The sequence below is a fragment of the Sprattus sprattus genome, assembly GCF_963457725.1.
Source record: "Sprattus sprattus genome assembly, chromosome: 12".
NCBI classification, from domain to species: Eukaryota; Metazoa; Chordata; class Actinopteri; order Clupeiformes; family Clupeidae; genus Sprattus; species Sprattus sprattus.
Window position 1 is genome coordinate 17972965 of NC_137910.1, and position 14268 is coordinate 17987232.

At 40.6% G+C, this 14268-nt stretch overlaps 1 pseudogene across 1 annotated transcript; it reads left to right on the forward strand.

The window, feature by feature from the left end:
• The first annotated feature begins 1964 nt into the window (after nt 1-1964).
• LOC308373561 (cytosolic phospholipase A2 zeta-like) lies at nt 1965-14006 on the forward strand (annotated as a pseudogene). The gene is made up of 20 exons: nt 1965-1973; nt 4413-4494; nt 5043-5179; nt 5862-5987; nt 6092-6132; nt 6272-6314; nt 8517-8565; nt 8762-8880; nt 9194-9265; nt 9399-9433; nt 9876-10014; nt 10125-10261; nt 10911-11133; nt 11264-11378; nt 11651-11788; nt 12033-12131; nt 12447-12626; nt 12822-12991; nt 13472-13662; nt 13772-14006. The product of its transcript is annotated as a cytosolic phospholipase A2 zeta-like (transcript).
• The last annotated feature ends 262 nt before the right edge of the window (nt 14007-14268 follow it).

Consider the following 14268-nt stretch of genomic DNA (forward strand, 5'->3'; position numbering starts at 1 on the left):
GAAGAGTTCAGAAATCAATATTTGGTGGAATAACCTTGATTTAAAATCACAACTTTCATGTGTCTTGGCATGCTCTCCACCAGTCTTTCACATTGCCGTTGGGTGACTTTATGCTACTCCTGGCGCAATAATTCAAGCAGCTCGGCTTCTTTTCATGGCTTGTGACCATCCATCTTCCTCTTGATCACATTTCAGAGGTTTTTTATGGGATTCAGGTCTCGAAATTGGGCTGGCCATGACAGGGTCCTGATCTGGTGGCACTTCATCCACACCTTTACTGGCCTGGCTGTGTGGCATGGAGCATTGCCCTGCTGGAAAAAACACTTCTGAGAGTTGGGGAACATTGTCAGAGCAAAAGGAAGCAAGTTTTTCTTCCGGGACAACGTTGTACTTTGCCTGGCTGAGGTTTGTAAAAGACCATAAGGATTGAAAAAAGCGGACTGGAGGTTCTTCTAAGTTCGTCTTCTCTGATGAGTCCATTTTCACAGTAGGTGCAAGACTCTGTGGCTTGTAGGCCTCTCCAGGTCTCCGTCTAACCATCAGACGACCATGTGTTGGGCAAAGCTGAAAATTGGACTCATCAGAGAAGACGAACTAGAAGACCCTCCAGTCCGCTTTGGTTCAATCCTTATGGTCTTTTACAAACCTCAGCCAGGCAAAGTACAACGTTGTCCCGGAAGAAAAACTTGCTTCCTTTTGCTCTGACAATGTTCCCCAACTCTGAGAAGTGTTTTTTCCAGCAGGGCAATGCTCCATGCCACACAGCCAGGCCAGTAAAGGTGTGGATGGAGTACCACCAGATCAGGACCCTGTCATGGCCAGCCCAATTTCGAGACCTGAATCCCATAAAAAACCTCTGAAATGTGATCAAGAGGAAGATGGATGGTCACAAGCCATGAAAAGAAGCCGAGCTGCTTGAATTATTGCGCCAGGAGTAGCATAAAGTCACCCAACGGCAATGTGAAAGACTGGTGGAGAGCATGCCAAGACACATGAAAGTTGTGATTTTAAATCAAGGTTATTCCACCAAATATTGATTTCTGAACTCTTCCTAAGTTAATGCATTAGTATTGTGTAGTTTAAAAATGAATATGAGCTTGTTTTCTTTGCATTATTCGAGATCTGAAGACAATGCATCTTTTTTGCTATTTTGACCAATTGTCATTTTTCTGCAAATAAATGATCTAAATGACAATATTTTTATTTGAAATTTGGTAGGAATGTTGCCAGTAGGTTATAGAATAAAACAAAAATGTACATTTTACTTTAACACATACCAATAAATAGTAAAACCAGAGAAACTGATAATTTTGAAGTGGTCTCTTAATTTTTTCCGCGGCTGTATATATGTCTATGTGTGAAACTGTTCTGGGGGAACACTAAACAGTCTTGTCACCTTCTGTGCACGTGAACCCTATGGAACACTGGGAACACAGGATTGGTTGACACCTCTGTGTCCCCAAGCATCGTGCGTGACCTACACAACTATAGACATAGGTATATGTACACAACGGGGCTGCACAGCTGAACACGGCTGGGAACGGAACCTTCTGAACCGGCGATATATTCACTTGTCTTATGGTTTCAATTTCCTTTTTTTAGTTGAAGGAAGTTTTGCATAATTTTTCCAATAGGATTATGTAAAAGTCTGCATGTTTTTAACAAATGAATTACAGTTATCAACAAAACACCACTTTTTTAATTCAAAATCTCACTTTTATTTTGGGGTATGAAAAGATGCATAGAACAAATATATTTATATTCAAGAGAGACATGCCTGAAAGCCAATGTAAATGAGAAGATTGCAACAAAACAACAGAATATAAATTCACGTATAGGCTACATTCCCCCGAAAAATCCAAGAAGCCACTCTGCCCAAGGGCGGGAACTGTATACATTCTCTTTTGTTTTGCTTTTGACTTACCCTCGATTTGACATCGCTGGTCTCGCTGAGATAGACTACCATGTCGAAGGTAAGCAGACTATGAAGTCTTCGCAACTAAAACATGAACAGAGAGCTTGCCAAAGGCATTTGGCTAAGCAGGAAATCATGTGTTTGAATTTGAAACCACTGGTATTGATTTCTAAGAAGGATATTAGTTTAACTAAGTAGGAGTATAGTTTAGTTTAACTTAATGCGAAGTGCTCTGATATTTTAAGTGTAACCAGCTGTCCTGTATGTCCACTAGATCTTGTGTTTTTTCTGATGCGTATTAACATGTTTTTTTATGACCCATTACCGAATAATAAGACAGGGAATTGTTTGTCACATAAACTACATGTTCTAAGCTCTAAAGACCGTCGTTAGAGATTATTTCGTGCATGTAATAAATCAATCTGATGCGAGTCAAGTCAAGCAAAGACTTGTCTTTCTGGTTTTCAGTTTTGGGGATCCCGGACGTACCTGGCGCTGTGTTTATTCTTCTTAAAGCTACAGTCAATGATTCTTCTTTAAGTTAGTCGAGCTAAACATCCAATCAATTTACACCCCTCCCTTCCGTGCTCCCGAAGCAAAGTGTTGATAGGCTGGGATCAGTGCTGTAGTGGTAACATTAGAGGTGGGTAAACTATTAATTTTATGATCAGACAGGCCTCGACGCGATGCGACGCGAAGCAACGCAACACAATGCGTCGCGACTCTGTAAGGCTCTCCTGGCTATATTACATTATGTTATCAGTTAAAGTCATATTTAATCAATGACAGTGAATATATGTGTTTAGAGTTTGTAGTTCATTACATTTCAAGAAAACAGTAAAGAAAAGTATGTGTAGGCCTCACAAAAATTAAGGGGGTTGGTGGGGGAGACAAAAGAACCTCTACAGGACCTAGAAAAAATTAAGGCCTTTGGAAACAGACCAAGGGTGTAACAGCTGAAAGGTAGATTATGAAAATAAACCATGCTGCAATTAAACGCTTCCCCTGTTCTTTAACCATTGGATTAACATCCAATGTCAACACAACAAGACAATTGCTGGATTAAGAACTATCTAGATATGACATAAAACCGCAGTGAAAAAACACGGATTGGAGGCAAACAGTACATCTGCCTAAATGAAGGTGACGTGCGAGGGCCCACCGGTCGGGTTTATGCTTGTTCTGCCGTTGCTATTCTTCTACACTTATATTTGACCTTGATCGTGAAAATGTAAAATTCTATAGGCAAGCTAAAACATTTCACTTAGCAATGTCTAACTGGCTTGCAAAGAATCTGTCTACAGTTTCCAATGAATTCGCCTTATCTGCAGCGATATGCGTGAGGATAATTATTCATGCATCTTAAATTGCTAAAAGAATTTACGTTTTATTAGGCCTATTTAGATGGAACCAGGAAGGCTGGCTTGTTTCCTGCGTCATTGTATTTGAAAGCACGTTCTAAATAGCGTTTGACTTGTCCCTGTCTTAATGCGATGTTGTGCGAACCAAAACAACGTTTAAAAATGTGAATTGATCTTCTTCAGTCTTACTTTGTACTTGAGGCCTTTTGCAGGCATCTGTCGGAGTGGTCGATGGTCTCTTCAAAAATCGTCTGATATCCATGGCTAATTAATCCATACCGAAAAGGGAGGCAGGCAGGCTACGACGTGAACGTCAACCACAACGTGTATGTGTTTACATACTTCCTGGACCCTGATTGGTGTCACCATTGCAGCAGCAAGGCACTGATTGGAGGGTCACAGACCATAATACGCAGATGAAAATGATTCCGGCTACAGCCTTTATATGTTCAACAATATTGGTTTTAGGTGTTTAAATTTAAATTACACCAAATTTATTTTGGATTGTTCCAACGGAAGAATACAAGGCGCAGGGAACTTTGAGGTGCGTAAACGCCACTTATAAGTGCGTAAACGCTATTTAAAGGTTTGTAAACGCTATTTCCAAATTCCAGAGGTGCGTAAACTGCGTTTACGTGCGTTTACCCTCCACTACAGTCCTGGCTGGGATCGTTCTGAACTAGAAGACTGGGAGAAGAAAAAAAATGGATTAGAATTATGGACTGTATCTCTAAATGCTGGTGTGTGTCTGAAAAGGTTAATGTTGTTTTGCCAGCCAGTGAAAAAGCTCTTCTCTGGAAACCTCACTCCCAGTGCATAGGATTTCACTTGAGGGCTACTGTGTGTATTGTGTTTTGACACTTATCTTAATGACATTTGGTCGTAGGTAGTAGGACCTCCGACTTTTGTCTCCTGCTCGTACATTTTGCATGGCAGGTTATAAAAAATGGGAAGTGCCGAACCAGCTGAAATAACACCAATGATCGCCAAGCGTCAATAGCGTTATCTTTGGCGCGCACCACTGTACGCAAGTACGGGAACAGTGCTACTATCTACGGTGACAAACTGTAGCTAAAAATGTGACAATAATTACAAGAAATACTGAAGCGTGACTGAAGTATTTGTTTTACCCTCAGTGCCACCAGCTCGAGGTTGTGCCCTACTGGAGTCTCTTGGTTACTGTCCTGCGAGCAGAGCTCCACCACTCGCATGACTACTGTGAGTCCTGTCAATCAATCTCTCTGTCAGTCTTCATTGTTTTAAAGTTGCAGTTTCTTTTCAGCTGTTTGTTTTGTTTTGACAGTAGATAACCTGGTATGCCACATGTCTGAATGTGATCCATGACCGTGCTCTTACTGTTGTTGTGTAGCAGAAATTATGATTATAATTTAATTGATCACTTAAAGAACGAGTACATGCAAGAATTAAAAAAAGTATGTAAAATGTTTTGAGACATGTGGATAATGAAAAAGTGTGATAATTTAATGTGGAGCCACATCATGTTTGCTTATGAAGGCTCCTGAATGTACCTTTCTTCCATAACGTTCCACCTGTAACTTGCTACTCTAGCTATGTAGAAAGAGGGGAAATATTACTGTTGGTTGCTGCCAATAGTGGACAAAAAGGTATTGCTGTATGAGTAAATAGGCTAACTTAATGTACCCACTGAAAGGGGTCGCCTTAATCATCATCAAAATTGGCCCCCCTCAGATTTTTTTCAGGTGCCGCCCCTGTGTATTTAGCGCTTCCTCAATGCTTCTCCTCAGTTTCGGAGTCGGACTGCTATGTGATTCTGAGGCTCCCCACGTCCTCTGCTTGCTCTCATCGCACCCAGACAGTGCCCAACAGCAAAAACCCTGAGTGGAACGAGACGTTTCACTTTCGCATCCACAGCCATGTCAAGGTCAGACCCAACAGCAGTCACTTTGTGTGAGCACGAAAGACAGCAGGACACGTCATGATTTGCACCGGTGACTAGATGGTGCGGAGGTTGCAAGGTGCCTCCATAAGGAAAAAAGACATGTAACAGTTTTGTACATACTTGCAAGAATTAAAATAAATGCTTGAAGCGGTCTTAATTGAAAATGCATTTTAAATGAGCCACAGGCTCTTGTAGGCAATCAATGGTGTTTTGCTGTATGAGAAATACACTTATTGTTTTAAAAATATCAAGAATTAGTCAGTAAATGTCCCACAGCAACTGAGAAAACTGCATTTACTGTACTGTATAAATTAGAGGCACCTAATCCATGACAGACCCCTTTCATTGGCCAACACATGACCACATACCAGTCTAAAGCTGTAAGAGTTTTCACCTCACTTACCAGCAAGCAAAAGGCATCATAACCTACATACAGTAGTTTTCACTTTACTCAACAGGAAAGCATTATGTTGATCAGTACAGTTTCTCAGTCAGTTGTTACACATTTCTGTTACACAACTCCTGTTTCCCTGTCTTTGTACCTCCATGCTCATTATATTTCAATTGCTTTATTTGCCACTAAATGCTAAAACCTTATTTAGTTCCAAGTCGATGACAACTGCAGAAAGATATTGATTCTGCTATATCTACCCTTCTCTTCCAGAATGTTCTAGAAATGCACGTGTACGATGAAGACTACTTCACGCAAGATCTTTGCTCTGTCGTCTTGTTTGATATCAGCAATCTCACCATGGGCCAGCAGACCAAAATCTTCATAATAAATGAAAAGGTAAAGCCCTCGAATTGAAGCGTAGATTGAGGCAAAGTGACATTTTACCCCCTAAAATACTAAATATGTCTTCAGATCTGACGTGCTGTTCTTTCTGTGCTCAGACAAATGATAAGCTGTGGGTTGAATTTAAGATGGAAGAGAGGTAAGAAAACAGACACTTCAAATCCATTGCTGCCCTGAATTGTTTGTCATATGTTTTAAGCTCTTAAGGCCGTCGTTAGCCATTATTTCGTGCATATAATAATGTTGCTGAAGAAGTGACTTGTCTTTTTGGTTTTCAGTGCCGAGGATCCAGGGACATACCTGTCCAATGGAGTCCTGGTGGTAAGCGTCTGTGCTCCCAAAGCAAAGTGTTGATTGGCTGGGATAGTGTATGGCTCATTCTGAGTCAAGCTCACACACAGACTGTGAAGGAACATCAGTTTTTCTGAGCGCACACACAGAACAGACAGCTAGAGGACTGGGAGAAGCATTTTGCTGACTTAAAAATAAGTGGGTTGGATTTGAATTGTGGACTGTGCCTTTAAAGGCTGGTGTGTGTCTGAAAAGTTGCATGTTGGTATGTGGTCTTCATTATTTATGCATTTAGGAATATAAAGTTTTCCATTCAGTTGTGCCAGTGAAAAACTCTTCTCTTGAAACCTCACTTTAGGGTTTGTGTGTGTATTGTGTTTTGACACTTCTCTCGATGACATTTAGTGGTAGGTGGTATTCTGTGAATTCAATTGATATATTGTATGTAAAAAAAAGTGTGTTGATGTGGGCTTTCCATCATGCTTTCGGTTAAAATGTTTGCTATGCAGTTGTGCCAGTAAAATATTCACTTAAAAGCATTTTGACAGCTAGGCTTGTTTCTGTGGAGTCCTGATGGTAAGCACAGAGAGAGAGAGAGAGAGCGGGAGAATTTGGATTTTCAAAAGACCTTTATTACAACACAATAATTATTATTAAGACCAACAGATAAAAAACATTATGAGGTCAAAGTAATTTATTAAAATATACAAACAAACTAAAAACATTCATTTATACATTCTTCCTTTACAACTGAACATAAAACTCCTTTTAAGCACCAAATATTTTCAAACATTTCGACATTTTCAGTTGCTTTATAAAATTAAAAACTTGAAGCAAATTTAGAATTAAAACGCATCCTGTTCCTGCACTTGTTCTTTTTACTCTCCTAGCTTGGCAAAAAAAAATAAGTTAAGCAACTGACATACAGATCTGCATCTTTTGACATAATGGAATCAAAAAATAAAAGTTTTCTGTGAAAAAGTTTCATTAAAACATTAAAAAAAAAATTCCACAATCCTAGAACACTGTATAAACTCATGTAAACCATTTTTCATTTCAAAATAAAAAGGACATTTCTCTCTCATTTCAGGACTTAAAAGAAAAATATAAGCATTCACTGTAATAATTCCATGTTATATTCTCTGTAAGTCTCAAATTATTTTAGCTAACAGTGGCTTCTACAGTGCTCTCCGTTCTGGCTTTACCTGACTTCCCAAACCAAGTACAGAGTGTCAAATTTCTGATCTATCAGATCCATCCGTCCTAGGTGCCTTCCCACAGTCCATGCCCTGGAGTGCCTTTTGTTACTCTCCAAGGGTTATAACCCTACTGAGCATCTCATTGGACTGATCTGAGACTTTGGGAATCCCCTTTAGGAAGCACTGTTTATCGGTGGTCTTGTCCTCTTTGTACCCACACGTATAAAGTTTGGCATAGAAACTGGGTGCCCTTTTTCGAATTTTAGCTGGATCTGACAGCATGTCACCAGTTTCAGAATTTAGCGTGTGAATAATGCGTTTTTGTTATAATAAAAAAAATCCCTCAAGATTAAAAAAGTCCTTTGAAGGTGCATCCATTTCATTTTCATTGTGCTTTCAGCCCTAGCAGGTGAGACAATTTAGTTTTTTGTTAAAACAAACTATCAAAAAGCGCTGAGTCTCAAGACTGTGACTGTGTCAAATGTGCCCTAACCTTTAAAACTCTACCCTTAACAATATCTTCGATTGTATGAGAGTAGGTGGGTAAAACTATGGGAGAACAAGATGGCAACACCACAACGAGAGAATTGTTATGACTTAAAACAACATGGCCATCCCATTCTATTTCACAGTCCAGTTACATGTCCTCGTCAGCATGTGTTTCTTGCATAAATAAATCTATTTAAAATCATCTTTGATCACAAATTCAAATAACTCCGCCCTCGGCCTTCCCTTGCTCAATTTAAATTTAAAGTGACTATCTGAATATAATTAATGAAAAAAAAATAAAAACGTTGAAAAGAAAAGGAATCAAACAATGACTGTGGTTCTTCTTGGCCACTTTGTTACCAGTATTTTTCAGTAGAGTGTAAAAAAAAATCAGCATGGCAGTGCTTTTACTTTAAAAGTGCTGACAAAGCATGTAATATGTCATTGACATAAGTTTTAGTAGAGAAAAGTAATAAATGATAGGGTTTTCTTGACTCATTTTAACTGTGGTAGTTGACATTCCTCCTCATTCTTCTGCTTATAGGCAGCACCATTCTCCACTCTAAACATCACCGCAAATCTTCTTGGAACAGGTGATCAGCAGAGCGTGTTGAAGAATAAAAACATAATTCATTCTAGTACAGGTGTGAACTTGTAAGAGCAACACTCAGTGGGAAACTCTCAGCTCAGCTGTAAAAGAAGTCTCTCTCTCTCTCTCTCTCTCTCTCTCTCTCTCTCCTTTGTGTGTGTGTGTGTGTGTGTGTACAACATTTATGTGTCCTGCTACAGCACTCCAGAGCCTTATACTGAAGTTGAAAGGAGCTTATAAAGAGGAGCATGTTCTCACTTCTGGCCAGGTGGAACGCTACTACATCAACAGAGACCTAGAGACAGAGTTCTCTGCCCAGGTAGCAAAGACTGATTACCGATCTTCATCAAATAAAGACAATCATCACACAGCAAAAAATAAAAAGTTATGAATTGTCATTGATTTGTTAAATATAAATGTGTTAAATATCTTTTGTAAATTCTACACTGTCATATTAACTAAATGTAACATATGCCTAATATATATACAGGAAATTCTACACTGTGCCTAATTAACTAAATATAACATGATTAATATATCTATTGTAAATGATATATGCTATAAAAGGTCTTGCCATTGCCATTTCATTAAAAAACGAAATCATTATTTTGTTTATTCACTTTTGTTGTTAGGGTGACGATACGGTTCAGCCAATCAAACTTTTACCAGATACCAGACAGGAAGTTAAGGTGCCTGTCGGAATGGTAGTACACTTATCTAATCTGAACATTCATATATTGCTTATTTTGTTAGACTAGACACTCATACAGTGGAATAAAATATCTTAAAAAATCTTGCCAAGAAAACCAGTCAAAGTAACACCAAGTGTTTTTACAGGATGTTGTTGACCTGGAACTGAAGAGTGAGGAACGGTAAAATCTTCCCTTCCTATCTTAAGCCTACAATATTCTTAAGCCCCTGCACAGATAGAGGTAGATAAACTTCTCGTTGGAGCTGTCAGTATGTTTTATTGCATATAGAGAGGAGAACGTAAATCACTTATACAGCTTTTTAAATTACCACCCTATTAAATCACAACTGGAAAAGCAACTCTGTCACAGTTTTGGTCACCTGTACATACACCACCATGACCTTTGACCTTAATCCAACAGTCTTTCTGATGATTTTCAATGAGCCATATGTTCACTGTGTTTGAAACTGTGTATGTTTATTAATTTATCATCGCCTGTTTTATTTTTGCTTGGCCACCGTTGAAATGACGAATAACAATATTATGTAAATAAAGTGAAACTGAATTAAATAGGCTGTAACCGTTTCTTTCCTGACTGCTGTTTTGTGTCGGTGACCCTACAGGCTAGAGCAGGAGCTGGCAGTGCGTCTGGACTTTGACATCCCGTCAGTGGAGAAGGACTTCCTGGAGAAGAGGAAGGTGGTGGTGGGGCAGGCTTTGCACAAGCTGCTGGAGCTCAGTTCCCCTCTACAGACAGATAGGGTAAAGTGTGTTTCCCAGTTCAGATACTCAGATTACTGGAACCTGGTTGAAAACATTGAATTTTCTTAAAAGAACAATGACAAGAAAATAATTAACTGACTGTATTGTAGGTTCCTCTGGTGGGTTTGGTTTGCTCAGGGGGCGGGACCAGGGCGATGACTGGCCTTTTTGGGAGTCTGAAGGGTCTCCAGACTCTGGGAATCCTGGATGCTGTCAGCTACATCACTGGTGTATCTGGGGCCACTTGGTGAGTCCCCTCATAAGTAAGGGATAATGTATAGTACACCATCAGCTACATCACTGGGGTCTCAGGGGCCACATGGTGAGTCCCCTCATAAGTAAGGGTTAATGTATAGTACACCATCAGCTACATCACTGGGGTCTCAGGGGCCACATGGTGAGTCCCCTCATAAGTAAGGGTTAATGTATAGTACACCATCAGCTACATCACTGGGGTCTCAGGGGGCACATGGTTAGTCCCCTTATTATGAAGTTATTTGCCAATAAGATAAAATAAATTCCTCCAAAAATCTCTTTTGAAGAATTTTGTGGATTCCGCTGAGAAGTAGAACTTTGAAGTTTCAGGTGTTGTGTAGCAAAGTATTACTTGCTGACTTCAAGTTAAAATACATTTTCGAAAAAAAGTTACGAAAAGTGAATGGACTGCTCGCAAAATTATATGAAATAGGTGGATTAGAGGCACAAAACCTGTGGCCAATGGCAGAGGTCATTAATTTCTTGCAGTGGTCATCAGAATATCAGACCTCTGAATGTTGGGATGGCTTATTCCTCAACATTCAGAGGAGCCGTGTAATGGAAGATTTTAGCATGTAACATCACCTGATTTTACCGGCATGATTTCCCGGCATATGACATGACAATGTGCCATCTTATAGGGCCATGTCAACCCTGTACGAGAATGCTGATTGGTCGCAGGGGGACCTGGGTGTGGTTACTGAGCCAATGAAGGTTGAGATGATTAAGAGGTACCAGGACATCCTGTCCACGGAGCAGCTCTTTTACTACAGGGAGGAGATGGGGCAGAAGGAGAAGGAAGGACTTCCAGTGTCCTCCATTGACATGTGGGGTCTGGCCATCGAGCACCTCATCTATGGGAAGGTACTGCAGGATACATACAGGACAAACAAAGACACCACACACACACACATACACAAACTGCAGTTATTTTCCCAGTAATCAATAGATTATGCAAATCCTAAAGTGTAGTGTCTGGTCTTTGCAAGTGCAGAAATGGGACAGTACCCTCTCTGACCAGAAGAGGTCGGTGTCAGGTGCACAGAATCCTCTGCCCATCTACACAGCTGTGAACATGAAGACCAGCCTGAAAGGCATCACAGAGGCCGGTAGGCATTACTGGAACTCATGATTTTGTGCAAAATGATTAAACTTGGAATGTGATACTCGTGCATGCGGTGCACGTTCCTCCGAGAAGATCATTCTGAAACAGCCGGCCAAATGTGCTTGGACATTATACAGACAATGTATTTCTTCATTTAGTAATGCATTCTCTGGAACCTGTACCAATCTATTTTACTTCTAATCCCTCTTTGGATTCAGGTACCTGTGTATGTTTGTGTGTGATTGTGTATGATTGTGTCATGTCTTTGTGTTGCAGAGTGGTGTGAATTTACCCCGTATGAGGTTGGTCTTCCGAAGTACGGTGCATTTGTACCCACTGAGGACTTTGGCAGTGAGTACTTCCTGGGTCACCAGGTCAAAAAACTTCCAGAGACTCGTCTGCCTTTCATGATAGGTGAGATATGGAATGAAGCAAGGAGAGAGGAAGGGTGTGTGTGAGATTCTGGACACTCTGAGATTGTTTTGAATGAAGAGTGTGTTACAAATCAAATTAATTATTATTATTATTATTATTATTATTATTATTATTATTAGAGAGAGAGAGAACGTCTGTGTGTGTGAGAGAGAGAGAGAGAGAGAGAGAGAGGAAGAGAGACATTTTGTTCATTTCTTTAGATTTGTGTTTGTGTGTTCTGTAGGAATATGGTGTAGCGTTTTCTCCATAAGCCTTACAGAGCTGTGGCACCTTGTCACAGGCTTTGCTCCATTCTGGATAGGTGGTGATGTCGCCAACACAGGTACTGGTGCTTACAATCTACTCATTTTAAAACAACCACAATTCACAAACACATTTTCAGGTTATGACATACAGGCACATAAAAGCAGCCCAAAGCATGTAAATGCATGTAAAGCAGCCCAAAGGCCTCTAAAGGATAGCGCTGGAAGGACGATTGAAAGCCTAAAAGGGAAATGTGGAAGTTCTTGTCAAATGTTGACACACTTTCAGTACAACAGTTAAAACTAGCCGTCTCCAGACTGGACTGAACTCTCTTGTCATGAAGTGCTGGAGTCATATCTGGCCCAGTGAGATTGGTGAGGTTTGTCCTCCACAGAGACCGACAACAAGCCGTCCACGCTGGACACCTTCCTGATCAAACCAGCCACCGACATGGTGCAGATGATCACCAAGTTCTTTACGAACCGACCCTTCATCACGAAGAGTTACAACTTTATGCGAGGCCTCTTTCTCCACTGGGACTACAACACCAGAATTGGTTTCACCGTAGGACAAGGTAATTTCTTTATACCACATCGTAAATATAACATATGCCATATGTCGCATCACATATAATATGCATATTTACGTAAATAAATAAATACTTAGATAAGCATATAATGTATAAGTGTGTGTGTGTATGTAATATGTCATTAGCTGGACAATCTAACAGCCACATGACATATATCAATCCTTTGTGGCCCATGTCCAGACACACACCCTGATGCCTTTCCGAACCAGTTGACACCAGCGGACCCAACCCTGAATCTGGTGGACTCAGGGTTGGCCTGTAACTTGGGGTTCCCCCCTGTGCTGCGACCCCACAGATGTATGGACCTCATCCTGTCTCTCAACTACTCCTGGGAGTCTGATCCGTTTCTGGTAAACGTCTGCTACCCCTAGTCTCAGAAATGCACGCTTGAAACGCTTTCTCAATTCTATTGAACACCGTTCAAATTTGTTGCTCCTTTCATTCACATGTGAGATGTTGCTATAGTAATCACAACTGACCTGACACATTTTAAAGGTAATATGCAGCTATCCTGATACCACAACATAAACTAATTCAACACTATATTGACTACTTAACCATATGTGCCTGCTGTTGATGGTGTCATCACAACTGTGAATTTCCAAAAGGAACAGTCCTGTCAAAAGGTAGACCTTTCGTGCACATGTGCTGTATCTCTTACAGTACTCATCAAACTTTTTTTTTTCTCAGAGCCCAGCCCATATTTAACCATGTTAAGCGGTTTCTCAGGTGTGCAGGTGTTTAACTGTAGGTCAGGTGTTAAACAAAGACTGATGATCTTGTTTTTCTCAGAGCCCAGCCCTATTTAACTGCGTTTTACTGTTTCTCAGGAGTTGAAGCAAACCCAGAAGCACTGCACTGATCACAGGATCCCGTTCCCTCACATCGATTTCAGCCGCGTGGAGAGAGAGCCCATGAAGGAGGTGTACGTGTTTGAGGACGAGAAGAACCCCAAAGCTCCTATTGTGGTTCACTTCCCTCTGGCCAACCTCACCTTCAGAGAGTTCAAAGCCCCAGGTTAGTGGACATGATACGCGTGGTAGCCTCCACTGTCGGTGTGTGAATAAGAAGATGTTTGAGTAGAAAAGCAATATATACGTAAATGCAGTCCATTTATTTGAAGGTGTCAGGAGAGAAGGGAAGGATGAACTGAGGATGGGAGAGCTGGACGTGAGCAGCAGCTCCTCACCATACATCACCGAGAACCTTGCCTACCAGCCCGAGGACTTCCAGAGGCTGATGGACCTCACGTGCTACAACGTCCTAAACAACCGTGACACCCTCCTGTCAGCTCTGCGCAGGGTGCTACAGAGAGAGAGAGACCATGAAGATGAGGACGAACAAAAAGACCACTCCTGTCCCTGACTAGATCCCTCTCGTTATGTCATTCAGATAGGCACAGGGTTGGGAGGGTAACTTTCAAAATGTATTCCGTTACAATTACTAATTACCTGTTAAAAATGTTATTCAATAATCTTATTCAAGTATCACAATATTTGATAACTTTCCGTTATTTTTGGATTATCTCAATGCCAAATTTGAATGAAAATGAAGACAACAGAACAGAGTAGTATAGCATAGACGTAAAGTTTACAAATGCTGTTCGACTGTTGTTTAAGTGATAGTC